Source organism: Planococcus citri, chromosome 1 (genome assembly GCF_950023065.1).
Source record: "Planococcus citri chromosome 1, ihPlaCitr1.1, whole genome shotgun sequence".
Classification (NCBI taxonomy): Eukaryota; Metazoa; Arthropoda; class Insecta; order Hemiptera; family Pseudococcidae; genus Planococcus; species Planococcus citri.
The window spans coordinates 80,631,927-80,650,676 of record NC_088677.1 but is presented as its reverse complement, the minus strand read 5'-3'; the positions used below and the strand labels follow the sequence as shown (position 1 = coordinate 80,650,676).

Sequence of the window (18,750 nt, the reverse complement as noted above, 5' to 3'; positions counted from 1 at the left end):
TCCAACCCCTCCCGTTCAACCTACGTCCAAAAACGTTTCAAAAAATATAGGAAATCCGGGTCAAAAAAGTTGCTAAAAATGAATAAAAATCGACCAAAAGAACCACCAACTTACCCCCAACAATCCAAAGGAGCCCTCTCAGCTACCCCCTCCCACCCCCTCTCCAAAAAAACCATCAACTCTCTAAGAAAAACCATCTCAAAATATCCGATATTTACTCCAAACCGTAACTCCTCTCCCTCCCCCCTCGCCTACAATAATTTCCAAAGCATGCCTCTAGCTCAGGCTGCTGTACACAGCACCCTAAATAAGCAGTAAGTAATCTTCAAAAAAAAAACTCTCAAAATATACAAAACTCTACACCAAAAATTCTCGAAACTCCACAAAAAAATTTCCAAACCGAGCCAAAAAAATCAATAAAAAAACCCCAATTCCAACGTCAACGAGGAAACAGCGCGAATCTCGCCCACACAAACGTGTAAAAATCATCTTTAAAAAAACGCCTCATTTACGTACGATAGTCGTACCTAGATCTGGAATAAACACGCGTAAGGCAGGTAAGATAAGGTAAGGTAAGGTAAGGTAAAAAAAAAACTAACGTAAGCATTGAATAATATTCTTCGTATTGGTAATTACGTCAGAGAAATGATGTTGCATATGCTGTTAGCTGATGCCCGGTGCCCCCTCCGCCCTCTTGCCCCGTACGCAATGAACGAATTACAAACCTGCTCGGGTAAAGATGAACTACGAAATAGGATGGTTTGCTTGTGTGTGCGCGTGTTACGACCAACAGGCAATAAGAATTAAAGCTGGAATGGAATAAGTAGTAATATACGTGCAAGATTGATAATACACAACAGAGTATATTAATACAGGCAGCCCAGGCAAGGAGAGAGAGAAGGAAAAGCGACTAGATGAAGAGAAGGTGTTCGCGGTGGAGGTGGAGAATCGTACACACAACCAACAGGTAGAGAAGGGAGATGAAATCACATACGCTGCAATAAACTGATAACAACTTTATAGAGAGAATAGTACATTTGTATATGTGTAGGTATTTTGCTGTATAAGTGTACATATACTGTGTCTCTTTAAGGGTGGTCAAAAAAAAACGTGTAGAGGGGGTAATGCACGCTTGTAAGTTTCACTTTACCTGTAGATGCCGGTTACTTCTTCTAATATTCTACATTAATAAAATGCGCTGTCACAAGACTATATCGGCTCTTGTGAAATTTCGCTAAATGCTGATATTTCGAAAAAATCACTCGATCGTCGCCGATGCTTTATTTTCGCTTCGATATTTCGTCGTTTCAGTTTAAAAAAAATTGTCGCGAATTTATTTTGTAAATTTTTTTCAATTTCACTTTGAAATTTTTTTAAAATTTTTATTCGGTTGGTTGAATTTTTTTTTAATATGGTTTTTAATGATATGATGTAAAGTGAATGAATTTACAAAAATCGTGTTGATTGAAAATATTTCGCGTATTTTTTTTTGTTTTTTAGATTTTTCGGTTCGATTTTTTCAATTGGTTTTTTTTTGCATTTTATGCGAGTGTTCGTTGGTGTTGTGTTGGTAAAAATTCGAAAAATTTATTCAACGAAGCAACGTTATTGCCTATTCCTGGATGGTACATTGTCCACAGCCTAAGCAGCCGGTAAGATAAGAAAAATGCTAGTTTAATTAGCTTATTGCCTATTGATAATGTTCGGTAACAATTCGGTCCATTAAACGTTACGATGTTTATTTAGATTATTAAATCACGATAAAAGTTCATTAACGGTGCATTAATAGACCAAGCTTATATAATCGAAACTGAGACTAGTCTAGGGAGAGTGTTTTTAAAAGAAAATTAATCATTTTTATGTACAACACGATATCAAATTGTAAACGAAACCTTCTGTTAAATCGATTGAAAGTTGGTACAATATTGTTGAATGAGTTTTGAGTGAGAAAGGAGAGGAGAGGAGAACGATGAAATATGTTGTGGAGCAAAGTGCATTTTTTGTTGACGATTTCTTTGATAAATTTTCTCATTAGGGAATGATCAAAATTGATTATTGGTGGTTTGAATCAAACTTTCAAGTGTAGGGTATGATTTTTTGCAATTTGCCTGGGAAAAAGTTTTTCAATATCGATTCTAATGTGACTTTTGAAGGTAAAAAAGAAAAGTTCGGTATCAAAATCGTTCATTTTCAAAATTCAAAGTGCTATTTGGGCTCAAATTTTGACTAAGTCTCAAAATTTTGATCACTCGGTTGACTTTAGCTTCCTCAATTTCGAATGCAGGTCATTTTGAAGTAGAATTTTTTACGTTTGTTTTCAAAATTCACACCAAAATTGATTCTAAAAATCAAAAATTGTTCAATTTTGAAATTTTTTTGATTTTTTGTTTCGATAATTTTGAAGTGTTTGAAACTTATTAGATTTTGAAAATAGACCACTTTGATTAATAACCTTTTTTGTTCGCCTTAGAATAAAATAATCCCAAAATTCGACCTCAAAATTGGCATAATTTTTTGAGTAGGCAATTTCAGAAAATCAAGGCCAAATGCCATTGCACAAAAATGAGCAAAATTTTGAATCTTTGAACTTTTTTCAGCCTTAATTTTGCAAAGAATTTGAGTCGAATCGGATTTTTCAACAAATTTTTTCCACTTTTGGATCACATTGGTTTCAACGACGACCCCCCCCCTCCTCCCTTCTTATTGAAAGTCAAAGAATTTCAATAGGAGAGCATTTTTTTTCAGTCCCTAGATTAGGATACACGCGAGACGTAAAAACCAAAAATCGTTCAATTTGGAAAATTTTTTGAAAATTTTGAATTTTTTGATTTTCTTTTTGGTAATTTTGAAATATCTAAAATTGATTAAATTTTGAAAATGGGCCATTTCGATAAAGAACCTTTTTTTAATTCTCATTAAAAAGTTATCCCAAAATTCGACCTCGAAATTGGCACTTTTCAGACTCAGAATTGGTGGATTACAATTTTTTGAGTAGGCAAAACAGATCAGCAAAAAATTACTAATTTTCATAAATTTCAAAAAATCGATTTACGTAGTTCGATTTTTATTCGAAGGTGTTCTCATCTCCCTTTCTTATTTTTGGAAAAATGTCATAGCAAAAAAATAAACGAAGGTTTGAATTTTTGAATTATATTTTCAGCCTTAATTTGGCAAAAAATTTAAGTCGAATTAGATCTTTCAACCTTTTTTGCAATTTATTTGCCAATATTGGATCACATCGGTTTCAACGACCCCCCCCTCCCCATTATATGCAACAGAATTTTATTCAGAGCACATTTGAAGGGTTTCATGGAAAGAGGGCCTTAGTCAATTTTTTTACATGATTTTTACAAGTTCAAAATAGACTTGAAATTTTTTTCTATAAGCAAACATTTTCCAATTTGTTTTTTTTTCATGGAAAATTTAAACAAATTTTAAATATATTCAGAATTGTAAAAATCAGAAAAACAAAAAAATTGACTAAGGCCCCTTTTCCATGGAACACTAGTTTTTTTCGGCCTCTAGATTGGGAGTAATAAATTCATGAGATTAAGTCTTAAAAAATAAAAGGAGGAGGTGAAAAGATTCACCAAGAGTGAGTAATTATTTCCTCTAATCACAGCTTCTTTTCATTGCAAAATGGGGGGGGGGGACAAACAGATTTTGGAAATTGGGTATTTTTGAAACCCTACTTTATTCATTTGATTATTTATACTTATTTGGAAAAATTTTGAATTTGGCTCAAAATTCGCCCTCTTCAAGTCTTCAAAAACACAAGTTTAGTTAAGATTACTCGAATTTGAGTGAAATTTAAATTTTGACTTTGACTAGACTCATTTCAATCTCAATATTGGCAGAGAATATAAGTCTATTATAAAATTGGTAAAATTTTCATCCAATTTGAAGGTTTTCTAAAAAAATGAAAAAAAAAATAATAAATACGAGTAAATAGCAAAGTTTTTTTCCAAATTTCAAAATGGAAGCAAACTATTCCACGAGGAAGTAAATATACGTAAAATACCCTTAATTTCTTCAAGGCATACTTAACTCTCCTTCTATCATCTTATAGTACTTGGAAAAAAATTGCATAACAAAATATGTATAATCGGTTTTCAATTCCGTGAAAAGACTTCGAATCGAAGGTTTTTTACTTAATTTCTATTATTTTTCGGATATTATCGATGAATCAGGCATCGGCTCGAGGTAAAAATGAATAAAAATCTCACAAACCATTCTTAACATAAATTACAAATAATTTTTTGTTTCGAGAAATATATTTTTTTTGATAAACTTACCCGTCACTTTGATTGACATCTTGAGCTGAGCTGATTTGATTTGATGTTTTGCCATTGAACTGCAGGGGAAATCGACTTCTGAAATCATACAAATGAGAAAAAAATTGTTATCAAAATTTCATGTAAAGTGATTCGTTACATAAAACCGTTTGTAAATCGTAATTAAAATAATGTTTATAAATTCGGAGAGAAATATTCGCGGAAATGTTTTTTGCTGGATTAGAAGGAAATCAGAAGAGGAGGGAGGAAAAGTATAAAACCGTAATTTATTAGAAAAATATTATTATACGTAACAAAAAATTAAAATTATACGTATCTAGAAGGTCGACTAAAAAAGTGAACAATTTTGCCAAAAGTTTTAGTATTTCGAGTAAACAATTTGATGGATGTTTTTTTTTTTCGTTAGTAGGTACCTAATGAGAACTAATTGTTATGAAAAAAGAGTTGCGTAAATCATAGAGTGCAGGTTTTTGTGCTTAGGTTTGTACTTACATTTTTTTACTTCTAAGATGATTACGTTTATTAAGGTTCATCTTCAAGATTCATAACTTCCTGAGTAAAATGAGTCCTACTTTAATTCGCATATTTTAGGCTAAAATGTATAAAAATATAGTCATATTTTAGACGCGTCGAGTGCATTTTTCGTCAATTTTCCTTGATTTTTTTTGCATTGTATTTTCAAAATATTGACCGAATTTTTTTCTGGAATAATTTTTTTAAAGCAGAAAAAAGTGAGAATATTCCATTTAAGGATATGGCTTATTTTAAATGTATTTTCATGTTTGAACCTCAGTTGAACAAAATAAAAGTTTATTTATTTAATCATTCCGATTTTTCCATTAAAATGGTAAATATTTTGAAATGTTGTTCAATTTACCAATTTTTTTTAAAAATTGGAGCAAAAAATTGAAAAAATATAGATTTTTTTGTTTAGTTTTGAAAACAAAAAACTAGAATATTTTTTCAAAATTTGAACAAAAAATTCGACAAAATTAAAAAAAATTTCAAGTTAACATACTCGTAGTATAATTTTGTGAAAATAATTTATTTTTTATCTTTCAAATGGAAAAATATTTCATCAAGTATCAAAATATTAGGTATCAAAAATCGTGTTGATATTCAAAAAACTCGATTTAAAGGTGTCAAAGAAGCTTTTAGCAGGACATTTTTACAAAAATTTCAACACTTTTTCGAAAGATGGGGTGGTGGAGGGAGGGGGGTTGGTGATCATGATTTTTCCAAGTGTAACTATTTTCACATTCGCAGATTTTCTGTAAATCAAAAATTTTGAAGAAAATATAAGAAACAATAAATACTTAGATGGTTTAAAAGTTGAATTGAAAAGAAAAAGCAAGACATTAAAAAAAATCGACACTTTTTTGGAGGTGGCGAGAGGAAAGGGAAATGGCTCCAAAACGTGTCAAATGCAAAAATTTTCACTGATTTTTTTTTTATTCACCATTAAGTACACAAAAAGTGAAACATTAATGAAAATTCTGAAAGAGTGAAAGGATTAAGACGTAAATGAAAAATGTTGAAATTTGATTGAAATGAAAAAACTTTTAATTCATACGAAAAAAAATGGGAAAAAAATCTGAAAGAAAAAGAAAATAATAATTAATTAAAAGTTTGATCGAAAAATAAATAGCACGACTTTTTGACGATTTCGACCGAAAGGGAGCATACCATAAGAAAATGAAACTACATTTTGTGCTTTCTCTCGCTTTAAAGAAGTGAAATTAAAAATATTAAGAATCTCTCTCCCCTTTTCTGTATCTCTCCGTCCAAAAAATTTAAAACATTTGCCACTTAATAAAAAAGTTGATCAGAAAAATTCGCAAATGCAACTCGTTTAGAAAGTAATCATCTTTTAAAGCTTTTTGAACCTTTAAAATTCACAAAAAATTTGTTTTTGGAAACCAGAAAGAAACAAGTGAGTCTCAAAATTTTCCAGAATCTTTTTTTTCGCCTATTGCTTGAAAAAACTTTTCTAAGAAATGACATCCTGAAATTTTTTTCAAAGTTGAAAAAAAAATTGTACAAAAATACTTCCAAGTTTTCCGAATTCATTCAACTTTTACAATCTTTTCTAATTTCTACGCACCTACGTATTATTTTTAAACGGTTCGATTCTAAAAAAAAATTAAAAAAATTGAAAAATTACACCAACAACAATAATTATTCCATTTTATTTCAAGACACCGACAGGTACCAACCCAAAAGGTTAACAAACGGAATAATCAATATTACCAACCGATTCAATCGAATTTTATTTTAATAACAAAACGATACTATTTCTAAAAAAAAGCATAATCAAGTTCCTATACTAAATTCAATAAGCTATACGAAAATTACTCGTCCTAAATACCCACATAGTAAATTTGTAACTTGAGTACGTGATTCAGATAACGCACTCCTGGCTGGAGTAATTATACGTAAACGCGTTTTAAAATTATAAATTTCTTTCCTTTATTTTTATTTTGTTTTGTAGGTATTTATGAATGAATGTTTTCTAATTTTAAACTACAAATACGATAGGTAGTTAGGTACCTAGTACGTGTATGAGTAATTCACAGGTCTATTATAAATTATAGAATGAACGCCTTTAGGTTTTAAGCACCTACTACCTAGCCTACTTCTTTATATTTAATTGGCAAATGAGTGTAGTGCACCTGAAAGAAAAAAACTCGTTTAACTACCCTATGGATGCGTGCAAAAGTGCACGTCTGCATTGGGACATTAGGTAGGAATTTTAGTATTTAATATGTCGAATTAGTGGACTTGGACTTGATCTAGATAAGTGTATTTTTTCATCCTAATCGTTTTGTTTCTAAAATTATAAATGAGAAGAAATTGAATGAGCCTCGATCACGTAAAATTAGTTCGAAAAGTCGATTTTTTGATCCCTTGTTTCATTCATAAGAGAATTAATTATTTTTATTACACGAGATGAGGATGATCGATTCAAAATTGAATAAAGTAGGTACCAAGTACCTAGTAAAGTATAGAGAGAGGGAGGGAGAAGCTGTAAAAAATATTTTATGCGCAACAAATAAGTCAGTCTAGAAGACTTGTTATTCATTTTTTTTTTTCATAAATAATTTTATTCGTGTCTAAATACCAATACGTATCAGATCAAGGATACTAATAAACACCATTCACCGGAAATAAACTATTAAACGTGTGATGTTTTTTCTCTTTTTAGCTTTTTTCCTCTTTTTTTTGTGGGTATAATAACCACAAGCATCTTACAATAGACTTGATAACCTTTACGAAGTGCAATATGAACCAGGGTTTAAGTGAATTTATTCATGATGCATTCGTAAAAAAAGATAGACTAAATACCTCAGTTGAATGTTGCATCAATTTCCCAAAATATTTTTTCTCGTAATTTTTTTTCCAAATTTTCAAGATTGTTTTTTGCTAAGAAAACAAGTGCGTTGATTTTTGATATTTCAACTAAATAATATCATTTGAGTATTTGATCTTTTTTTTACTTTTGAGGTAGTTTTCAATTTTTTTAATTTTATAGAATTTTTATGGGAATTGCAAATGTTTTTTCTCGAGATTTCAAATCAATTTTTTTAGCAAAAAAATTAATGTTTCAATGTTATCTAATCTCAAATGAGTTAATTAGAAATGAATTTATTGATTTTTTTTTATCCATTTAAAATTATTTTTCTGATGAATAAATATTTTACTGTCGCTTTCAAATGAGTTTTTGGTGTTGAATTTAATGAATATTTTGGTGACAATTTCAAAAATGGTAGGTGGTCGTGTTTTATTGCGGTGTCGATGAATATTAAATGTTTTTGTGGATGTTTACATATGATTTGGAGTTCTTTCTTGACAGGGTGTAAATGGGTTCGCAAACCAAAAATCGAAATTCTCGAATGATCTTGTGAAAAATTATAAAGTGTGCGATAAAAAAACGTTTGTTAACTCCCAGAGTAAAAATAATTGACCAATAAATTGATTCGCAAATAAATTCAATAAATCTCCAAAAAAACTAGACAGCTAAGCAAAGCTTAGCTGCAAAGTGTGCGTAGCTAGCTGCCTTTTCTACAGCTATAACTGCTATTACATAGCTAAGTAGTACATGCCTCTAATTTTTCAGAATTCTCATTATCTTCATATATATTACATACAATAATTGAAGAGCTCTATTCCAAAGTGGGATGGATTTTTCAAAGTAAATTTTTCTACAAGTGATTGTTCTATGTCCAAAGAAAGGAAAGGTGCACCGACCTTTGGTAACAGAACAAATTTCAGTATCAAAAACTTTAAACGCATTTTTTGGAGGAAAAAATGACTTAACCCACTTTGGAATAGAGCTCTTCAATTATTCATATCATTTTCAAGTTCACATTATCTACAACTTATAGAACTTTTAATCAATTTTTGGAATTCTGAGTGTCTCTAAATGACAAATTTTCATATTTTTTTTAGAATTTCCATTGTCTTCAAATTTATAAAATTTCAAACCAATTTTCAGAATTTGCCTTTGATTCTAAAATTATTAAATCATATAAAATATGTTAAGAATTCGCATTGCCTCTAAATAACACGAAAAAAATATGGGTAATTTTTACAAAAAATGTTGACTACATATTTAGCACAATAACCAGATCCCATACAAAAATACATAATATAAGTATGATAAAATTTGTTTTGAAAATCAGCAATTTTCAACTGTTCAGTTACAATAATAATTTTTACTGTAATCTTATAGTAAAAATCATCATTTTAATAAATTTTTCTATAACATTAGTAAAAATCATTTTGTTTTAATAATTTTTACTAAAGCATGATAATAAAAATTACATTAACCAAGTTGTGTAAAAATGACTCATTTTAAAGTAATTTTTATATGTATCATAAAAAGTAAAAATTACTCATCTCAAGGTAATTTTTACTGTACTTACGGCGCTATAGGTATAGTAAAAATTATTTGAATAAGTGAAATGAAAATTCATTTAGCAAAATGATATCATCATATTTCATAACTTTGTTTTTATAAATCAAAATGAGGGGGCTACAGGGTTCAAAATTCGTTTTTTTGCACCAGCATCATGTACTCACTCCACAGCATTTACCTATCCAATATTTCCAACGAAAAATCCGTCACCTATACCTACCTACCTGATGGGGATTCGAACCTGGGACCCTACAATTCCTATTCCTACCTACATGCCCTAACCATTCGACTACGAGTTCACATGGTGGGTTAGGGCATTAAAAGAATATATTTGTTGGGTAAACGCCCCACCAAACCACTCCCACTTGGAACATACAGCTAACAGATGAGGGGTGTAACAGGGTACAATGAGACAGCTGATTTGAAAAGCGGAGATGGAATAGACTGGGGGTATAGCAGGGTACAATGAGCGGCAGGTGTTTTGCAAGTCCCCTTTTCCCTTTTTTAGGATTTAATGCATTAAAATAATGAACTAAAATTGCAATTACTCAGCAATTACCCATCCGAATTGAATGAAAAATAATCTATTCCCTCCGCCTTAATGATTCTCAAATGGTGTCCAATAGGTACAAAAAACGGTTGGATAGTTTAAGAGAACATTCATGTATAATGAAATTTCATTTCTCAAAGCGAAACCAATAGTGTGCTACGCACACTAAAAACGATGCTTGAAAATTAGTGAACAGAATAAATAAAACTGTGAACTCGACAATGACAAAATTCAATACTAACTTTTAAAAATGCAAAGTAGTCGTGAAACAAACCGTTAAACAGAATTCAAAGTATCTATTTGGAAGTCCGAAAAACAACTGAGGATTTGTAAAACTCACCCTAATTCTATTTATACCTAATAAAATTTTGGTTTGTTTTGAGAGGGAGGGCTTTGAATTGGGCAAATTGGTAAGATAGTTTGATTTAAATTTATTTTGGGAAAGGATTAACAAGGATGCGCAATTTTGAAATGCGGGTGACATTTATGACATTGTAAAATTGCAATTGAAGACGTCATAGTAAAAAGGACATATGTGACGCGACGCGACAAAATCGACCTTCGAGCGGAAAACAAGTTTTTGAGTTATGGGGGGTTAAAGTTTTCAGTCCAATTCTGCTCGTTTAGCGGAAGCGCCTGCGTTCTAATCAGGTTCTCCGGCTAAACTGAGCTAAACATAGTCTTGGATAACGTTTCTTGCCTGTTTTGTGTGAATATCATTGGGTAAAATGGTTATTTACATTGATACAGGGGGCTCAGTCATGATTGCGCTCATTTTTTCAATTTTTTATTTTATTTTTTCATTATTTCAATTTTGAAATCGATCTGGAGGCGAAACAAAGCGTTCTACGAGAAAAATACATCGAGCAAAGTTGTAGAGAATTAAATTTCCAAAAACCTTTAAGAGGTTTATTTTTCTCCTAAATGCATAGTTTTTCCGTTTTTCTCAAAAAACAGAAATTTTATGGTAATCATCATGAGGTTTTTGTTTTTTGAGAAAAACGGAAAAACTATGCATTTAGGAGAAAAATAAACCTCTTGTAGGTTTTTGGAAATTTAATTCTCTACAACTTTGCTCGACGTATTTTTCTCGTAGAACGCTTTGTTTCGCCTCCAGGTCGATTTAAAAGTTGAAATAATGAAAAAATCAAAAAACAATCAAAAAACTCAAAAAAATGAGCACACTTCTGACTGGATTACCATGTATATGGAGCTATGCAAATCATAGGGACTTCTGGGTGGTTTTAAATGATTTTTGAATGTCCGAGTACCAAAAATCCGTCAAAAAGTGAAAAATAATTTTTTAGGTCCGAAGGTCGATTTTGTCCCGTCACGTCACATATGTGTGAAAGTTGTATTTTTAGAAAAAACTGTTTGAAAGTTTGAGTGCTTGTGAAGTTTAGAAATGTGCATATTTGAACATGGTGACAATTTTATCTTATTTTCCCACTATCTAACTATGTGAAATGCTATGCACCATCAGTCTGGAGGAAACTGTGTGTTAGCGGTAAGCGCTCAAACATTTCGAATTATATGTCCTTTTTGAAGCGAAAAATTGGAATTTTTTTTTTGATTTAAAAATGTTTTTGAACAAATTTTTGGATTTAAACCAGGTAAATAATGGTTAACAACACAAAATCAACCATGAATAACCCATTATCTCTGAAAAAGTAAATTTTTAATCAACTTCACAGTTTTAAAATGGTGATATCTCACTGGTTTTTCAACTTTGTGAAGTGGGGGTGCTCTCATATGATAGAGGAAGGTCTGAAGAATAACAATATGGATTTGTCTCAAAAAGGACATATGTGTCATATATACCCCTTTTTGTTATGTCATCTTCAATTTGGAGGGTGCGTGTGCGCGACAAATGAAAAAGGGTTACGATTCTGAATAATTACTTAGTAAGTGATAAAAAAGTCGTAAATGTCATGTCAATGTTTTGATGCACTTGTGGTTAATTTTAAAGGGGTTTAAAAAGTATTTAGAGCTCATTAGCTCTTGTACAAATTGTTATAAGTGTCAACTTTTTGGTATGAGAAAATATTAACGTATTCAAATTTTTGGTTTTATCATATTGAAAATGGTTGGGAGCATGAGGGCAAAAACGTGAGCCCAGAGCCATAACAGTTTCAAAATTTGACTTTTATGGGAATTGAATTATCGTGTGAATCAGGGGTGGCTGTGGGAATCAAAGAGCCCACAGCTATAAAATTTTACTGTTTCTGTGGGTAAGTGTTTGATTTTAAATTTACAACGCTTAATGAATTTTGAAAGCCTGAGTTAGTATTTTGATTTAGAGTTGTAATTGAGTTAGGGGATGAATTCGAGTTGAACCGAGCAGTGACGTGATGAAAAATTAACGGATGAATTACAGAAGTTGAAAAACTGAAATCTAGCCAGAATATTACAGTCTTTTGGGTTTCAATTTTTTTCAAGAGTTTCTTCCTCTCAAATATGCCCAAAGAAAATTTTCTGGCATCAAATTGAATATCTATATTTCCATTTTCTCAAAATTTTCCCACAATGAACGACATTCACGCCAAAAATATTCACAAAATTAAATCCAAATCTAATTCAAGTCATCAACCAATCAAATAGGTACCGCTCTCCTTAAATCTGGACCTTTCTTCATCACTGATCCAGATCGACTACATGAACTAATAATCTCTTCTTTTTCTTGTTTATTTTTTCATAAACTTGATACCACATACAGAGAAATACATATTATCTTTACAAATAATATAAATTACGAAAAAAAAAAAATACACAAACTAATTAACCGGTTTAACGGTTCATTCCACCCAGCATTCCAGCTTCGGATATCACAATTATTATAACGAGTCGGCTGAAGTGAATATGTACCCGAGAATCGACAAAATTGACAAAATTTTACGCGGAATTGAATGAATTATTATTGTGTGTGTGAGGCGGTGGTGGCTGGCGGCGGTAAAAAGAGCAAAAGCGAGCATTTCGGACAAGCTGTCTCGCCGGTCAGCATAATTTACAATTTAAAGCGCGAAACAGTGTTGCATTATAGGGCACAGAGAGAGAGACGTAAGCACGTGCTTCGCTCGCGCAAAAATTAATTGTTGCGTTGCGATATACACACGCGCACATGCGTGACAATATAAATGGTCACATGCAATCGCACTTGCCAACACAAAAAGTCTATACTGTAGTAATTGCCCGTCGTCGTCGTCGGAGTATACTTAGTTGTAGTTATTTAGATAGGTATGAGGTGTATACGTAATCTTTGCGTAGGTCTAGGTACACTTAGTTGTTGTGTAGCTCCATATTTGATTACATCTGCTTTTTTCGTTCTTTACATTTTTCTTAATTCTTCTTACGTATATTGAACATCTTTACGCCATTAAGTATGGAGAAATAGTGTGGGTAGTGTTTAGGGATAAGAGGGAAAGAACAGGGATGCATTTTTAGCACCTTAAGATGATTGAATTGTCCTCATGAGAAGTTCAAAGGGTCGTAAATTTCGAGAGAAATGAGGTAAAAATTACGGTATGGGATATTTTAGGGGAGGGGTAAGGGTTCATGTGAGTGGTTCTGCGTCAAAATCGTCGAAAATTTGGCGATAAAAATTTGCACAGGTGGTTTTAAAAAGAATCCCCAATATTAAGAATCATTTTGGAGCGATTTCCTCACAGAAGTTTTTTGCAACCGGTTCAGTGGTTCTCAGATTTTCATTTTGAAACCAGTTCAGTAATTTTTAACTGGTTTTTGAAAGTGAAACTTTGAGAAAATTGGTTTAAAAAATTGTAGAGCATTGAAAATGGAAAGTTCTTCATTCAGCAAGAAGTTCCATAAAAACACAATTTGGTTTGAAACCGGTTCAGTGATTCTCAACCAATTCTTGATAATACCACAAAAAATAAAACACGAAAAAAATATTTCGAGTAGGTAAAAATTTGTATAGAATTGAAAATTGAATAATTTTTTAACCTGCAACGTTCATCGTATCTCGCTCTAAGACCGCGAAACCGGTTTTAGAAACCGGTTCGGAAACTTTTAATCAACATCTGATGACTGCTCGAGCGAACAAAAGTACAAAAAATTGTTTAAAACAAAGATATTGAAAATGAAAATTTTATTGAACTTTGCTCGAAGAAGTTTCAAAATCCCCATTTCTTGGAAACCGGTTCAGTGATTCTCAACCAATTCGGCCTATTGTTAATTTTGAAAAATTGGTTCTTCAGGCCATGGAGAATTCATCGTTTTTCATGCTGCATTTTTTATGCCCCAAATGAAAGCTATTTTACGAAAATGATTTTAGAAACCGGTTCAGTGATTCCCAAACAATTTCTAATAATTCTGAAAAACTTGTCCAAGTAGATCAAAATTGTTGAGCGCAGAAAATTGATCCATTTCCCATTATACATACCATTTTTCTTTTTGTTTCACATAGAAACCATTTCCAGACGATAATTTTTCAAAACCGGTTCAATGAACCCCAACCAATTTTTGACAATGATTGAAAAAATGCCCCAAATTAGTTAGTGAGAAGCATGAAGAATTAATTTTTACATTATTTTGCATTTTCCTGCACCTTACGTGAAAAGGTTGCTGAAATAAAATTTTTGAAACTGGTTCAGTGATTCCCAAACAATTATTGATAATTTAGAAAAATTGGTTTAGAGCATAGAGATTTAGAAAATTTATCGTTTTCACGCTGCATTTTTCTCTGCTTTGAATGAAAACTAAGTATTTTGAGAAAATAATTTTGGAAACCGGTTCAGTGATTCCCAAAAAATGTTCAATAATTCTGAAAAATTTGTTCGAGCAATTCCTGATAATTCTGGGAAAATTATTCAGAGGATAGAAAAATCGATCATGTCACATTTTTTTGGTTCTAAAAAAAAATTGATCTCAGAAGACTATTTTTGAAACCGGTTCAGTGATTCCCAACCAATTTTTGTTAATTTTGAAAAATTGGTTTAGAACATAGAGAATGTATCGTTCTTCACGCTGCATTTTTTTCTGCCTTAAATGAAAACTATTTTAAGGAAATGGTTTTGAAAACCAGTTCAGTGATTCCCAAACAACTTTATAATTCTGAAAAGTTTGTTTGAGCAATTTCTGATAATTCTGGGAAAATGATTCAGAGGATAAAAAATTGATCATGTCACATTTTTTCGGTTCTAAAAAAAATTGATCTCAGAGGACTATTTTTGAAACCGGTTCAGTGATTCCCAACCAATTTTTGTCTATTTTGTAAAATTGGTTTAGAGCATAGAGAATTTATCGTTCTTCACACTGCATTTTTTTGTCTTAAATGAAAACAATTTCAAGGAAATGGTTTTGAAAACCGGTTCAGTGATTCCTAAACAACTTTAAGTAATTATTATGAAAAATTTGTTCGAGCAATTTCTGAAAATTCTGGAAAAATGTTTCAGAGGATAGAAAATTGATCATGTTACATTGTATTGGTTCTTTAAAAAAAATGATCTCAAAAGACTATTTTTGAAACCGGTTCAGTGATTCCCAATCAATTTTTGTTAATTTCAAAAAATTGGTTCAGAGCATATAAACGCTATGGTTTTTCACGCTGCATTTTTTTCTGCCTAAATGAAAACTGTTTTGAGGGAATAATTTCAAAAACCGGTTCAGTGATTCCCAAAAAATGTTCAATAATTCTGAAAAATTTGTTCGAGCAATTTCTGATCATTCTGGGAAAATGTTTTAGAGGATAGAAAATCGATCATGTCACATTTCTTTAGTTCTCAAAAAAAAATTGCTCTCAAAAGACTATTTTTGAAACCGGTTCAGTGATTCCAAATCAATTTTTGTTAATTTTGAAAAATTGGTTCAGAGCATATAAATTCTATAGTTTTTTACGCATCATTTTTTTTTTCAGCCTAAATGAAAACTATTTTGAGGGAATAATTTTAAAAACCGGTTCAGTGATTCCCAAAAAATGTTCATTAATTCTGAAATATTTGTTGGAATAGAAATTGTTGAGCATAGAAAATTGAACGTTTTCCATTCTAAAACTTTTTTGTGTTTCACAGAGAAACTATTTCCAAACGATAATAATTTTTCAAAACCGGTTCAGTGATTCCCAACCAATTCTTGATAATTCTATGTAGAAAAAATACCCCAAATCAGTGTAAAACATGGAAAATAGGTTTTTTTTTAAATTTTGCAATTTTCATATACCACACTTGAAAAGATACCTGAAATAAAATTTTTGAAACTGGTTCAGTGATTCTCAATCAATTTCTGTTAGTTTGGAAAAAATGATTCAGGGGAATTGAAAATGGATCATGGCACATTTTTTTGGTTCACAAGTAAAAGTTGTTTTCAAAAGATCATTTTTGAAACCGGTTCAGTGATTCTAAAAAAAATTTTCATGATTCAGGATTCTTGAAAAAATGATCATAAATAAAAATAGGTAGTAAGTATAGAAAATTGACCCCTTCTTCATTCTATATTTCACACAGAAACGATTTTCAGATAATTTTGAAACCGGTTCGACGATCCCCAACCAATGTTTAGTGATTTTCGGTGAAAAAGGACGTAAATAGGTAAAACTGTATAATGCAAGATTTTCGCAAATTCACCAAAAATCACCGAAATTTTATCAAAAGCTACCAAAGTTATACCTACCAAAAGTTAACAGAATTTCATCAATGATTACCCGAATTTTACCATAATTTACCAACAATATCGCTTACAACTCTCCATAATTGACCACCTATTCTAATCGTATACTTATAATTAACAAAAATAATATAAAAGGAAGTCAGCTTTCTTCCACTTGGTCGATTTCCTCCGCACATCAATCTAGTAAGAAAAACATGCAAACACGTCACTTGAAAAAATCCACTAATGTATTAATTTCGAGAATGGAATTTTTTATCGTGCGTACTTGAAAATTTACCTAGCGATTTAACAAAATGAATATTATGTAACCACGTATCAGTTTTAAAATAATCAAATTGGCAGTTACGATATTTTTTCGACTACTCGAGATGACACTTTTAATACATAACTGTATGGTTAATCGAGCACCATTTTAACCAAATAGGCAGCTTGGTGTTCGTAAATTGCACCTTGTTCAATTTCAATATACCCGATACAGACTTAGTACCTACTACCTAAGGTACCTACCTATCTAATTATTAATTACTAGCCGCCGTATTATAGCCTTGAAAATGTAATTTTTCGTTCAAATTTTTATTATTATTATTAGGTTTGTGTCTTTTTTTTGTATTTAGTATTTTTTTTCATCCGATTATTATAGTACGAAGTATTCAGCTATACTTAATGCATAAAGATGGATACCTACCTACCTAAAAAAAATATGAAAAAAATTTACGATAAGGTAAAATTCGAGAATTATTGCCAGACTAACACGAGCATGTAATTTAACGTAGATAGAGCTCTAAAGAAACACGGTTAGTACAGCGACAAAAGTACCTAATCGTTTATCTGCGAATCGAAGCGAAACTCCGAACCCATGAATTTATTTTAACTGCCGAATTGAGGTATTTAGCACACCAGTAGCAATATCAAACAAGACGAACAAAATTCATAAGCATTATCACCTCCTCGACGATATGGTCTCTTCTTTCGACATTTTCTAGAAAATTTGCGAAACTTCGACAAATAACAATAATTTATTCATCATGTTTCCATATCCATTATCCAGTTCCGACTTTATTTTGATCCGCGAAAAATTTCCATCAGACAGCAATGTCCGAAGTTTAAAAATACCTATACGAATAATTACAGCCTTTAATTGGAAAAAACTTTATCAACCTTATAATTTACTAAACGTGTTCCGTAAAAACGAGAAAAAATACAAGGAAATGCAAAGATGGATGAAAAAAAAACATCGCATTACATAGGTATTCGATCGTAGGTACCTTTCGCAGTAAAAACTTTCTTGAAGTACGTACAAACAAATACACCTCTAGGGCTGGAGTACACCTAGGGAAAAAAACCTTAACAAAATGCATTCTCATACAACATTGTACAATGTACAAGCTGTCAATCGCACAGGTACCTGTTGAGTATATTTACATAGGTAGATATAAATTAAAAGTAGCAGGTAAATAATTAATTTTGCTACTGGAGTTCAAGTTGGTAGCTAGTTATTATAATTGTTATTTAGCGATAAATAATGCCACACGAGAGAATGCTAATAGATTGCCGTGAATCAGCAGAAAATTTTTACCAATTGGTTCCTCGATGTCTGTATTTTTTTTTTATGGTGATAAGATGTACGAGTATACTTGATGCTTCATCAAGGTTAATGTGATATTGGGAGATTTTCTGCATTTTGCTGAAGCAGGCAATTGGCAAGGATGATGATCGGAAAAGTACCAATTAATTGAATCTCGTACGTATAGTTTTTAGAAATGGAATTAGTATGTCAACATGGTTGATACTTGATGATTTAGAATTTACATTGAGAGCGAAAAATGTACTCAACTTTTAGATACTATAAAAATTTGATCAAACAAACCTGAAAAAATCAATTTTTCATACTCAAGTCGAGTAATGTCTGAAAAGATTTGAAAAAATTCTGATAACTTTAGTTGAACTTCTGGTAAACTTTTGTAAAATTTTCGTAAATTTGGGCGAACTTTTAATGATTTTTGATAAAATTATGTTTTGGTAAGATTTTGTTGGCTTTGAGGAAATTCTGGTATTTTTGGAGAAAATCCTGGTAATTTCTGGTAATTTTTGAAATTTTTTTTTCTTATTTCAGGTGAAGTGGAAATCTTGCATTAAGGAATGTCGGAAAATATTTGAAAAAATTCATAGGAAATTTTTGTTCAAATTCTGACGAATTTTTGTAAAAAGTTTGGAAACGTTTGATAAAATTTTGATAAAATTCTGGTAGTTTTCAATAAAATTGGAACATTTTGGTGATTTTTGAAGAAATTTTGGTATTTTTTGGTAAATTTCTGGAAATTTTGGAGAGAAATCTGGTAATCTTGCGGAGACAATTTTGGTAATTT

The 18,750-nt window shown here is 31.2% G+C and overlaps 1 protein-coding gene across 1 annotated transcript in view; it reads left to right on the top strand.

The window, feature by feature from the left end:
* The first annotated feature begins 1,044 nt into the window (after positions 1-1,044).
* The window catches only part of dsb (debris buster), a 93,727-nt gene continuing 76,021 nt past the window's right edge, over positions 1,045-18,750 (top strand). The window contains exon 1 of the mRNA XM_065352251.1: positions 1,045-1,652. The gene's annotated coding sequence lies outside the window, so the exon portion shown is untranslated. The remainder of the gene's footprint in view (positions 1,653-18,750) is intronic.